Source organism: Nanorana parkeri, unplaced genomic scaffold (assembly GCF_000935625.1).
Source record: "Nanorana parkeri isolate BGI_ZX_2015 unplaced genomic scaffold, ASM93562v1 scaffold258, whole genome shotgun sequence".
NCBI classification, from domain to species: Eukaryota; Metazoa; Chordata; class Amphibia; order Anura; family Dicroglossidae; genus Nanorana; species Nanorana parkeri.
Window position 1 is genome coordinate 199,192 of NW_017306526.1, and position 12,327 is coordinate 211,518.

Consider the following 12,327-nt stretch of genomic DNA (forward strand, 5'->3'; position numbering starts at 1 on the left):
CCCATCCACAAAAGCTGTACATTAGCTGCATCTGGTACTGAACTTGGCTCAGGAGTTAAAACATTTTCCCAGTTATTTTGGGCTGCGAGCCAAAAATATTGTCTTGCCTTGCAAGAATGTCTCCTATAGCTTATTTATGGATAAATGTAATTGCATCACCTTTGTCACAAAAGGGGCAACATTAGGATGTTCACATGGGTATCAGCTGCCAGGACAAAGCCTTCTCCTGTTGCAGGGTAATAACAGCTATAGCATGTGGGCCCCTTGCAGGTTTCCAGTTGTTGTGGGACTACTGGTTCCATTGTGCTAGTCACTGCTGGTGCATGTAGTTTTTCAGAACAGGGCAACATCAGGTAGCCCTAATCTGTTTCTGCACTGCATAAGGTACACAAGCCCAATGTTGTTTCACTTCAGTATGCAAGTCCACGTTGCTTCAGCTGGCAGGGCGTATTGCAACTTCAAAAGTAGTTCAAAAAGCTATAGGCCAACAGGTTTCTCAAACCATTAGGGCTTATTGCTGGATACTGGAGTAAAGGAATACCCACAGTAACCAAAATAGTTTCTCCTATTGGTAACCTTCAATAGAAAGTGCTATAGGCTACATAAATCTTCCTCACTATGTTACCTTGGAGTGCAAGCATACATTGTAAGACATGCCATTTTTGGATATTGGATATGATTCCCATGAAGCCAGAAGGGATAACAGTAATTTGTGACACACGTAGCAGCTGCAATTCCTACTGGCAGGCCTGCTAAACTAATTTAGCCATCACAAAGCAAAACTGATGTATGTTATTTTTCTATTAATGTTTGGCTGCCGGCAAGCGATATAAGTAACAGGCCTCGTGATTGGCTGTCCTTGTGTATTTCCAACCATGGTTACATAAGCAAACACAGCAGCGGTTCCGGCAGTGCCTTTAGTCAATAATATGTATGTTTACATTTGGACTGTTTGGCTTTTTTTTTTTATTATTCTAGCATGTGTACTGTACCATGCACTGTACATTTTGCAGGCTGCTTTGTTAGGACATGCTTCTCTGTCTTACTGTGCATGTTGCAGGCATTCATCCAGAACTCCTGCAAATGTGGCAGTCTGTCTGGGAGATTGTTTCAGTGTTCAGTTTTTCTTTCCTGTGGTTAGGATGGAAGCAGTGGGTGGAGAGCTGAATTCAGAGTGTCAGCAAACGTTTTAGCTAGCTGGTTTAGAAGGAGAAAAAACGTTGGAAGAAATTGGCAAATTGTTCCATACACTAAAAGCCAGTATTAATGGAAATGCTATGCCATGCCATGCTGTGCTTTTCTTGCTGTCTTATCTGCTAACAGCTATTGTGCAATTACAGCTTCAGTTTACTTGGATTGTAAAAGTGACTATTGTTTATATTTATAAGCAGCATACTTGGTACACTACATCCCGGTCTTATGATACAATTAGCATAGTTCATGTCTGATGACACAGTCATGCATACTTCTTCTTGCATGCTAAGTCTTAGGTTCTGCATTCTGGGTTAAAATAATTAATCTGCTGTTGGATATTGCAGCCATTCAGTATGTTTGATTTTCGTTTAAATGCATTAAAAAAAAAAAAAAGTTGTTTTGATTGCTTGCAAAGGACATTATTATGTACTATAAATATACTATATGTAGGTAATATGGATACTGAAATGTATTGTATTGAAGTGCAGAAAATGATTCTCAGAATTTGCATATTGTTGTTACAAATTGTATTTTTAAGTATTCCCAGAATTGTTAGATGGCCCACTTCCCAGTGGGTCAGAACAGGCTTTGCCTCAGGCTGCATTCACATATAGCGTATGCGTTTCCCACACGATTTTTAGCACGGAAGATCATGCAGGACTCAAGCGCTATATGTGAAACAGCTGCACGGATTCCACTCGTTTTTTGGCCATTATATAGCCACGAACGTGCGGAATCCGCTGAATTATCGCGCTTGCACTATTTTGGGGACCGCAGGGTTTCGTACCGCTCTGTCTCCGCAGTAGTCTGAACAGAGCACAGTGAATTGCATTGTTTTTCCTGTTTGGAGCGGCTCCTCGCGTATCTGTACAGCCGAATACACACAGCCAGTGTGAATGGAGCCTAAGGAAAATGATGTGACAGTTGGGCCATGGTATTAGCTGAAGAAGCTGACTTGAAGAGTAATAACGGTCAGCCTCAATACTTGCCATATGTGTATCTAAAAAAACAAAAGTTGTCATAAATTGCAGCTTTTTTTCACCTGGTGATCCTGCCAGTATCGCACTTCCTGCCTGCGGATGACAACGCTCACTCACTTTCATGTATCTATGAAGGAGCAGCTTTGGATCCCAAGGACAGGAAGTGTGTTAGGACTACAGAAAATCCCTTCCATCTCCTTATCTTCAATACATAAGAGGTAGGTGTTCTGTAGTCCACAGGCAGAGCTTAAAACAATGCTAACTAATGAGTGCGAGAGCAAAAGATACTGAGTGGTGTCATAGTTGGGGGAGCTGTATAATTCAGTGAAATTATTTAAAGCAGGCCTAACAGTAAAATGCAAGGTCCCCTTACACTTTCCCGGCCTCTCCCCATTTTCAAATGACCTACTATTTGTAGGTGTAAAATGTACCTGTAAAGAACAAAGTTAGGGTTTATACTTGCCTCACCCCTGGTTTGTGTCCGCAGTGCCTAGGTGAGGCCGAGATCACGCTCCATTCGTCTACATCCTCCACATGCTGGGGAATACAGAGCGTCAAAAATATTGTGAAAAGATGCTCTTACGATTGGCTGCTCTGCATTCCCCAGGAATATTCATGGAAGGATGGTGACATCACAGCCGGTGATGCAGAAGTACAGGGTAAGTTAATTATAAATCTTACCTTTTTTTTTTCTTCACAGGTACATCTTACACCTGCTAGCAGTTGGTGATTTGTAAATGGTGAGGGGTCTGGGCAATTTGAACCTTCCACTGTATGGTTTTGGATAGAGTAGCAAAGGCTTAAGCCCTTGTCTATCTCTTTTTATTTTTTGCTACCCCTGTCCCCACTGAGGGACTTTACCCCCTCTAATTGTCCTGGTGACCATTGCCTCTTTGTAAATATAATGATATGAAATCAAACAATTTTGAGTTGTCACAGGAACAGAAGGTGAGAGGACATCTTCCAATGGGGAAACCTGTTATGGTCACAACTGTCTAAGAGCATATGACCCCTTGGTTTTGAGAGATACTTCCTACTGTAGCTCTGTGATGAGAAGTAGAGGAAATCTCCACAATATTACACAGACAGAACAAGAAAAAACACTAATTAAACTTTTGATTTTAAATACACTTTACCGAAGCTTGCTTAGTGTGTGTTGTGGAACATATTTGTACACTGGTTTATGGGAGTTTGTTAAAATGATCTAGAGATTCTAAGGTAACAAAAAGACAACTGTCAACCAAGCTGTACTTCTGAATTGTGCATTAGAAATAGTCATATGATAACATTGCAGTTTTCTGGATATGGCCATTTTATTTTGCATCCCTATCATTTACTATCCAGAGTGATATCAATTAGCTACACAATGTAAAGCCTGCTCAAGGCTGTAACCATTTAAAATAGATCAGTAGTATCCAACATGCGGCCCGTCAGTGTGCAGCCCGTTGTACTCCAGATTTCATTGCAGACCTGTCGCCAAGATTGTTAAAACTTATATGGGAGCTGATGTGAGCACTTCTGTATAAATGTCAACATAACTGCCAGCTTGTGAATTCCGGAGTGCTGCTTCTCTCCTTGCCATTTTCTCACCATTGTCAAGCCACTTCTTTCCTCGCCATCTCCTCTCCCCGTATATCGGCTCCTCTCCCGGCAACCTCCTTTCCCCTATAAAGCTGCTCTTCTCCCAGCCATCTACTTGCCCCGCTCAGACTTCTCCAAGGTCAATCACTACTCGTATTCCAGGTTGAATAATTACCAGAATCATCCAATCTACTTCCTACGGGCCCACGCTTTCAAGGACACGCCCCTTAGGGTGCATTAGCAAATTTACAAATACAAAGCTATAGTGCAGCCCTCTGGGCATGATAGGGGCCACAATTGAGGCCCTCTTTATTTAAGTTGACCACCACTGATATGGATGATGTATTATTATTACTATTTTTTTGGGCCCTTGTGGGTGCTGTAGTAAATTGTGGATGGTGCTGCACAGATACAGTGTAGAAGATAATTAATCAGCACACCATAGTGTCTTCATCAAAAAGATTTATCAGTCATCAAATCACAAAATGAATGCAGGGTCCCTTCATTGGGCAATTTGATAACAACAAGTGAATGAACTATTCCAACTAATATACATCAGTGAAAAGAACATCAAACCAATGAAAAAGCTTCCCACCAGCTTCTGACCTCATAAAGATGCAATATTCCCCCCCAACAATATTGTATTAAATGACAATTCCTAGAACTTCTACTGATGACATTTGTGTGATTGAGGGCCCATTCACACCAGGGTCGTGCGTTAATGCATGGTACCACACAACACACCTACCTTGCGTTAACAGTGCAGGAGGTGTGTTGCTATTCGCTTGAATGGCACCCCAAACACACCTCAATACGATTTGGAAAAAGTGGTACATGCTTTTTTCAATCGCAAAGCACGGTACTGCTGTACCGGTTTATTGTAATGTGGGCAGCAGGTGCGTTTGAGGTGTCATTCCAATGAATGGCAACATCCTCCTGCACTGTTAAACCACAGCCCTGGTGTGAAGGAGGTGTGCCCCTTCATCTCTACTGGCCACCATTGGTATGGCAGCTGGGACGCTTATCTACTGGCGGCTGCTCATAATGTTGCCTGCCCCCATGCAGAGATCAGAGCCACGTTTGTGCAAGCATTGGACTGCTCAGTGCAGAGTGGCACGGCCCGCTGGCGCATGCACAGTGGCACTGAGCATGAAGCTATGAAACCAGTGGAGTGTTCATTATCGTCAGTGACAGGCAGCCAGAAGAGGGCTGGAGAATGTTGTAAAACAAATAGGGCCACAGCAGAATAGATAACCTAGATTAATCATTTTGGTGACAAGTAATGTAGTACCGGTCTACATCTACACCCTAGCTCCTGAGCCACTTCAGAGACTATTGCCCATGTCCACAGCGGCCCTGTGGACTCTCCACACCTCTGTGATTCCCTGTGACCTTTTGTGATGAGTCCAATGTTCCTGTACCTTGCTGCCCTGCATACTCCAAGTGAACACCAGCATATCTGCACCTGGCTGCTGTGTACACTCCAAGAGACTTCCCTGCCGCTAGTGTACCCAGTGTTCTAGCACTCTAAGAGACTTTCTCTGCTACTCCAGGGTTCCTAGGAAAGCAAAAGTCGTTCCCTCTTTTTCCTGTAGATCCCAGTGTCCCTTTGTCTTTGCAGTAACTGGTCAGTGGTATCCTGCATAGGTGTGCTTGAGAGCTGAAATCTGTGAGATATCGTGCAACAAAGCCACTCACCATTTGCGAGGGGTGCTTTGGGAAATAGCAGGCACTTTCATTCTATGCCTCAAGCGCACTGTCGTCAAGCATGCAGGCTGAATGGTGGGTTTAGAATCTTCAGCCATATGTGACACCAGGCTTGGCTATGGTTGGACTTGTACCTATAACAGATGAAATATTACAGTAGACATGGTGTTATGACATCTTCACTTAAGCTCATGCTAACTATATAGTGGGGCTCTCTAGAATTCTTTGCAAATACAGGAATAACATACAGGTTCACAGATTTGTCTAAGTTGTACAGGTTGAGGTGCAGCATAAGTAAAGCCATAGGGGCTCACGGGTAAATGCATCCCCTGCTTCCCAGGTAGTTGTACTATGGCTTAGCAGGCCCTCCACAGAGAAAATGTTGTTGTTTTTAATGGTGCTATAAGCAGGATCCTTAAAAGTAAACCAACGAGGCAATTTCTTCTATACATGGAATGTTAGTAGAAGAAGAATTGCTTAGTCTAAATAGTAGAGTAGCCAGCAAACTATATATTTTTCCCTTGTCTAGGGAGCCCAGAAACTACATAATTGTGTCCTTTTTCATGCTGCAAGTCTGTTCAAGATTTATATGGTGAGATTTCTTTGTTGGAAGGTTCCAGCCATATGTTTATGCCCTTCATCTAGCCATAAGGTTATTGACTCTGCAACAGGCACCAGATTGTAAATAAAGACGTGACGTTGAAAATTCCAGATGACAAACTTGTCCATATCTGTAGACTGTTAAGTAACTGTGAGCCTATAAGTAAAAATCTACTTACCTCTACAGCATCAATGTAAAATACAGTAGTTCACCTGGTGCACATGCTGCTCCTACCCCCATTGATGTTAGACAATCTTCTTTTGAAGTGGGTGGAGGAGAGGAGATTGCATTAGGAGTCTCACAAAACTTAATTGATTTTTAAAGGGATGAGTTATAAAGATCTGACTCCCACTAACCTTATTACTTCTAGTCCTGGACGCTTGCACCCTCTGATGTATAAGATGCCAAAACATAAACATGATACATATAGACTATAACTTGCATGAATTTTGTGTTTGTGTATGTCTCTTTCCTAAATTCTTTTAGTTTCTCACAAAGGATGTATAATCCTTATGAAAAGTAACTGCCACATTTGATTTATTTGCATTCTCTCGCTGAGAAGAGTTCATTGCACTGTACTACAACCCTTGCTCTTCAATTTGTCTAAAAACACAGACATCACTTGTAACATTAGTTTAGTTCCTAACCAGACATGTAGAACACTCTGCCTGAATCCTAATGATATCTGCTTTTGTGGTGTAGACTTTACATCGTGTTGTCTGGTCTAGTATAAAAGTGATACTTTTTCATGTGTTTGTGCAGGTATTTTTTTTCCAGAGACTCAAAAAAATGTAAAAAAAATTGTTGACTCGTTATAGTCGAACAATGTCTGCTGTGCTCCAGTATTTTGCAATAGTCATGTGTTCTATTACATATTTTCTGTTTAACCCAAACAGGAGAGCATAAATTAGAAACATGTCTCTGTTTTCCCTTGGTATTTCATGGTAGAGAACACTTTAGATTAACTTGAATGTTAATAATTGTAAACATTGAGACCCATCCATCGCTGGTGAAGAGTTTTGTTAAGTTACAGCAGCTGTTCAGCGCATTATCTGGTTCTATCAGCCTGGCTTTGGGGAGCCTGAATTGTCGGCCAGGTTCAGAAAGACGCACACAACGATTTGCCATGTATTGAATGGGTTCAGTGGCTAAACTGCCCCTATGAATATTGTCTGCCAAAAGGTAGAAAGCAAAAAATGATATTCCATTGAAGTGGACCTGTCCTTAGGATTTACACTTTACTTATTAAAGTGTTGGGGCACATAATAGCATTACCACATCAAACTTTTTCCTTTTTGTTGCTTGCTAGATTTGATTATGAAGTAAAGGAAGATTTTCAAGGGAGAAACGCAGTACTTGGCTCATGAGGTAGACTCCCACAGAAAGACCCTCCTTCTCTTCAGGCAGGAAGATGGTGGACTCCATTTAACTCTGTTATTAGTTGGCAAGCCAAAGAGTAGGGTGAGGTGGGGTTCCTGGCTTTCTGTTCTAACATCTACCCAAAAACTCAATCACATCTGGAGAACTGACCCCTGAAATCTTGAAGTTCCTAGGTCTCATGTACTATAAATCTCATCATTTTCTGCAAGCTATGTGTATCCTTTATCTTGTTGGGTATGATGGAACAGGGTATGCTGGGTGTGGTTGTACACCAGTTTTTACACAAGCTGTGTAATCCTTCTCTGTATTCTTCAGCTTTGATAACCTAGTGGCAGCAATCAGTCTGGCCAATGCCATCATCTGCTTGTATTTTGCCTTTTGCCAGTTTCTCCTAACACCGTTTTCTTTATGTTTCCTTCACATTGGAAAGTTGGCCCAGCCTGGCCACACTCTACGGGGATGTACAGCATGCTCCCTCTCATGGCGTCACTAAACAAATTTAGAACACCAGTTTTAACGACACGCTGGCAATGGGCAAAAAACCGTTAAGTACAGGACAGACTTTTGCTTACAGTCAGCCAGTTTAGTGGGCTGGAGTAAACCCCATTATACTTGGTCAGTTACTGATTCTCCTGGTAGTTGGTGTAAAACATATTATCTAAATGGAAATATTGCATAAAGGGAAACAGAAGAAAACAATCTTGCTTTTAGAAAATGCTGGCTGGGTCTGCTATGAAAAAACTTCCCCATAGTGTTTACCCTGGAACAGTCTGCTGTGCCTCCTTTTTTATACTGACAATTTCTAAGCAAGTCCTAGAATTCACTCAATGGAGATGAGATTAGTAATATTTAGTAATATGTAGGAGTAACGGACACTTCTTCAACACTGGAGAGAACTGTAGCTCCTTCTTGTACCCTCTGTTTGTATTCATCTTCACCTGTATCATTTCTCCCTCATAAGGGGCATACTCTTTTTATCGACGATTACATGAGGTCTCGTACAACAAAAATTTTAGTTGGTCATTTGAAGATATTGACTTCTACAATGTCCCTTAAAGTGGAACTTAACTCGTCGTTGCTCCCTCACCGTCGTTGACATCTTCTCCCTGGCTCCTTCTTTGGCTGGTGGGGAATGAATAAACTCCCATGTATATGCACAGGAATGTATTCATTCAGGCATAGAGGTGTGTCAAGAATGTACACTGAGCTGTACATGTGCAGTGAAGTGTCTGCCTGCTCGGAAATTTATTTTTCTCAAGTTTAGATCTATTTTAACATCACATCAGAGCAAGCAGGCTTATGGTGCCCATAAGAAATTTATTTTTCTCAAGTTTAGGTCCATTTTAACATCACATCAGAGCAAGCAGGCTTATGGTGCCCATACACTGCACGATTCTCGAACGAGAATCGCGGGAAATCCCGCGATCGTACGAGAATCGTGCAGTGTGAATGAAGACGTGCAACTGTTTCTACTGTGCGGTCGCACGCCTTTTGTCTAAGGGGCATGCTAGAAAACCAGCCGAAAATCGTACGATTTTCGGCTGGTTTGAATGATGCTCGGGAGACAAATGCCGAACGGGCCGGTGTGCGCACGCGCACACTGCCCGTTCAGCATTGCGGTCATCGGAAGCCCGCCCCTCAGCAATGATCGCAAGTACGATCTGCCTGTCCAAGATGGTCAGATCGTACGTTTTTTTAAGTACTTTACAACCATCGCAAGACTAAGGTCTTGCGATGTTTGTAAAGTGTATGGCCAACTTTAGATTACAACTACTACTTTCGTGAAAGAGCAGTTAACAAGCAACAGCAGGTGCCATTGTTTTAAAAGCGATTGGAAGCTAAAAATTATCAAGATATTCAGTGCTCTTAATGACGTTTTCCTGTGTACAGCTGAATTACTGTCCACTTTACATATAGAGAAGCCCTAGTCCAGCCCAATGCTCAATAGGTCTTTATTTCAGTCATAGGGACAGCTCATCCTTGGTCAAAGACGTATGTGAATTATCAATTTTATTTTTCATACAGAAATTCTTAATGCTATGTAAATAAAATAAAACATCATTAAGCAAGACTATTTGACTTAGATTTTGTGGCCCATAAGTTATGTGTGTTCTAGCTCACAATATTCATATCATATTTATTTTGTTCCTGTTTATTTATTTTTTTACAAGTGCCAAGTGTAGACTGCCTCACTTGGCTGTAAGAAATTTACCAGACAATTTGTCAAGGGTTCCCCGTCTTGGAAGTTACACATAATATATTCGTTTAGACAATGTCTGAGCTTTTGCTCTCTAAAGATTGTCACTTTGATAAATGATAAATTGGAACTAGGAAGAAAAATTCTGACATCTTGTGACCTTGAAGCTGCCGTAAAGTTAGATCGTTTCAGACAGCTTGACAGGAAAGGGTTCATATAAGTACATGAGAATTCATCTCAGGAAAGCCCAAAGTGGAGCTCAGTTAAAATATTGATCAGCTTTTATTTTATCTGTTCTGTCTATTCCTAAAACAATAAATTATAGGTCCAACAGACCAGTGGCAGTGACATTAAAGTCACAATTCCTCACCCCAATGCTGCTTTAAGGACTTACCTTGATTGATGCCTCTTATTCCGATCATCTTCTTCTTTCCAGTAGTTTTCAGGAATCCCTCCAGCGTCAGTGCCGGTCTCTTATCCAGGGCAGACTCCTCGGGTCGCACGGTGTCTGTCCGTGTGCACGCTGCCGTCTGCGTGCATTGACTTACCCTGTGTGTCTCCTCTTCTCCTGGCCGAAGATGTCTGCTCTGCATGCGCCCGCCCCATGATTCTTCACGGCCGCTCTAGAATCTTCACACAGGAGCGAGAGGCGGAGACATAGGTACGTTTTTACCTATTTGGTAACTTTTTTTTAAAATGTTTTTTTCATATATGTAATGCTTGCTAGCAGTAGATATATGCAAAAAAACAAAGGTTTAATTGGACTTCAATAAGTCGCTGAACTCAATGAAGAGCTATGAGTTCTCATGTTTCTGAGTTTACAAGCTGTGTGATTTAGTAGTGAAGCTTTGGTCAGGATTAGGGATGTGCATGGGCTTAGTGCATTCACCAAAGCCCATGCAAAACCGTCAGTGACACATCCCCCTTCTGGTCCATTCACGTAAGAAAGGGAAGAGGAATAGCCTGACCACAGCTAATTGGGCAGGGATTGGAATGTGTCATTGACAATTTTGAGTGTGCATCCACACAGCTTCACTATGGACTATGACTATGGATGTTCTACTTCCTCACCATCCTGTAAATGTTAAAATTAATGTTTGTTCTGTAAACTCACTTTGTCTTTCACCTGAGAGTTTTTGAAAAACCTTTACGTGAGCACATTGATATTGGTAGTTCCACAATGAAAGGGAGCAACGTCTGATTTTTTCTCACTGACATAGGCTTAAGCTGTAGGTCCAGTGAAAACTTTATTTTTTTGTAGCTTTGGATAGTGCGTGGAAGAGTTAGTATCTGATGAGTTTTTTAAACCACTATCTGGGGCTCCATTTGCGGGATTTACCCTCAGTTCCTGACCCGGTGAAAACCATTTCAGCAGACAGAAAGTGAGGAAAAGTCTCCAACAATAACAAACACAGCAACGAAGAAACTGATTGGGTTTTATTTATGTCTGTTTTTGTTAGAGATTTTTTTCTGGCTACCTGTGTAGTGAAACCGTTGTCATAGAAACAGTAAATGAGGGGGAGTCTCTTTAATATTGCTCTGGATAGCAGTAAAAGCCAACAGAGATTGTAATCCTTCCCTACTCTTTCCAAAACAAAAGATTGGCTGGAAATAGACTTTAAAGCAACAAGATAATACATTAAATGTCTGTGAAGGTTTTCATTTATCCAGGTCATGGTATAGTAGAAGCTGGTCACATTCAACTAGACTTATTCTGTAAGTTGTTTCGTAGCTTATCAAAGACACTTCTTCAGTTCTGATGAAGTTCCGATGTTCATCAGAACTGAACAAATTGCTTCGATAAGCTACCAGATATCTTTAACATAGAATAAGTCAAGTTTTATGTGACTAACTTCTACTGGCTATCAGATTTACAAAGATAATGCTAATACTTTCATACTCTACAAGTTCAGATCTTTGAAAAAGAAGCCCCACCATGCGCATGGAGGTAAAAGGTTAGATGTTCTGATTAACAAGTATGATTATAAGTGGAGAGGACAAACATTGAAGGTCAGCAAATAAAAATAACAGGAAGGTCAGAGGAGGAGATACAGATGTTGCAACACCAGTTTACCAGAGACCAGCACAAAGTATTTAAACTGATAACTTGATTAGGAATTGCATACAATTTAAATAGTAATACTTGCTGCTTTTACTGTCATAGTTGCACAGCGATCAGCAGGACCATTCTATAAGCAGCTTTTTTATTTAGCTTATTTTACTGATGTCAATAAAGTTTGACTAATCCTAAAAACAGATGTCCCCTGCTGGATGCATTAAGTCTACTGCTAGTAATGCTGGAGCCAGTTTGTTTCCCTCTGGTACAAGGAAGAAGCAAGTCATTTTAGAGGGTAAATTATTGCAACACAGACCTCATTCTTCACGTGACTAGCTCATCTGGAAGCACCGATGGCTGGAAGGTATTTTTTAAACTGCGCTTACTAAGGAAATTCGGGTTCACATCTGTTTAACAGGCCTTTTCAGGATACAAAAGTGAAATAAAAATAGATCTTGTCCCTCTAATGGTTGCCCAAGCATGTTCTGGAATGGTTGTTTGGTATGATGGGAATTGTTGTTTAGCAGTTTTTATATTCTCTCTGTAGCCAGAATTACTGACCAGGGCACCCTAAAGATAAGGGTCAACGCCGCATCTAAATCTTCAGTAGAATTGCAGGTAACAGGTCACT

The 12,327-nt window shown here is 41.3% G+C and overlaps 1 protein-coding gene across 1 annotated transcript in view; it reads left to right on the top strand.

The window, feature by feature from the left end:
• Nucleotides 1–12,327, top strand: part of LOC108787380 (SH3 and PX domain-containing protein 2A-like) — a 205,035-nt gene that overhangs the window by 150,199 nt on the left and 42,509 nt on the right. The window lies entirely within an intron of this gene.